The 1,614-nt window shown below is 41.1% G+C and overlaps 1 non-coding gene across 1 annotated transcript; it reads right to left on the bottom strand.

The window, feature by feature from the left end:
- Positions 1 to 744: 744 nt before the first annotated feature.
- On the bottom strand, positions 745 to 850 carry LOC139895001 (small nucleolar RNA R71). The gene has a single exon (XR_011775473.1). It is a non-coding gene; the product is annotated as a small nucleolar RNA R71 (small nucleolar RNA).
- Positions 851 to 1,614: the final 764 nt, after the last annotated feature.

The following is a 1,614-nucleotide window of genomic DNA, read 5'->3' as shown; positions in this document are numbered from 1 at the left end:
AGTTGTTCCCCTATTCTCTCACTCATCATGCACAAACATGGTTTGAAGGATTGGAAAAAAAATCCATCACGTCATGGACGGAGATGGCTACAAAATTCCTAACCAAATATTTCCCTTCTTTTAAACAAACTGATCAAGCATATATTCATGGGGTCAAGGTGAACCTACGCTTGAGTGCATAAAGGGGTTTAAGGACTAACAACATTCGGACCTTCGACGCGTAATCGTGGATAACCCATATCGGTATCGTTTTGATTCAGACATGGTGGCCGATTTGAGAGTCCAGCAATAACCTATCATACGAGGTTGAGTGGCCCAAAGACATGAATGTTTTATAGTTCGAGACATACCTGAAAGTCTTTAAGATCGTAAGAAGCTTTATTCGTACGATGGAGATTTGTATGCTGTGGATTAAGTATGAGTAAACGAATGAATCTCTCTATTAGGGTTCATGAGCTATGTATGTATAGGCTCACGAATTAGGGTTTCTGTATAATCTCTTCCCTAATTAAATGTGATCTTGTCCCAACTAACTTTCGTTATTTAAGGAATAGAATCCGAATTGATTATACCATACATTCTTCTAGAATGTACTGGATCCTTATGCAAGTATATGAAACTCGCATCAGATGGTATAGGCGCACAAGGTGCGACTATATCCGTGACATATGCCTTTGTGTGCAGTTTTAGGGTTTTGGATGCACATCCGCACAATCTTGTGGATATGCGTATCATTACAAACCAAGCTTAAAAATGACATCATTAACTTTAAACAAAGTTATGATGAATATCTTTACACCGCATGGGAGCGGTTCAAAATCCTGCTGAAGAAATGCCCTAATCACCAGCTAGAACGTTCAGCTCAAATCTGTACCTTCTACAATGGTCTTACGGTAAATCATAAGATGACGATCGACGCAGCAGCTCAAGAAAATCTGATGAACCAAACCGCAGATGAAGCATGGGAGTTGCTCAAAAAAATGACAATGCATCATCATGACTGGAAAAGTGGTGAAACAACTTCATCATCTGCTCCACACTCCGCACTTAATAATCAAACGGAGGCCATCAAATCCCACACGGACAATATGGAGTCTCCTGCCAAACAACTAGGAGAATTGAAGACGCAACCGCAGCAGGTTAACTAGGCTCAGTCCTGTGTCAACTGTACCAACCCGCAACCCACTGAAGAATATCAAGTTGAGTATGAGAATCTTGATGGTTCTGTCTGCTACATTCCATACCCAGCTCGTCAATCAAATCTCGGATTCTATCAACAACCCAGGGTTAACCAATTTTAAAGAAATAACCAGCATGTTCGTTATCTTTTCCCGCCTTATCCACCCCAACAACCCTAATTTACCTACGATCAACCACTTCCACTCACTGGACCACCAGCTGAGGAAAATTCTCCAACTACCCAAATTACGAAAGTAACAACCCTGCTCTCGGGACTGACTGTCAGTTGATTCAGTTTATTCAAGGACAACAATAGCTAAATCAGAGAACCACGTCTAGACAAGACCATACAGAGACACTCATGCAAAACCAATTGGCTCTGCTTAAAAGTCTAGAAACGCATGAAGACGATGGTATAAATTTCATCCGACGACC

The sequence above is a fragment of the Rutidosis leptorrhynchoides genome, chromosome 2 (assembly GCF_046630445.1).
Source record: "Rutidosis leptorrhynchoides isolate AG116_Rl617_1_P2 chromosome 2, CSIRO_AGI_Rlap_v1, whole genome shotgun sequence".
Taxonomy (NCBI): Eukaryota; Viridiplantae; Streptophyta; class Magnoliopsida; order Asterales; family Asteraceae; genus Rutidosis; species Rutidosis leptorrhynchoides.
This window is presented reverse-complemented; position numbering and strand designations above follow the sequence as displayed.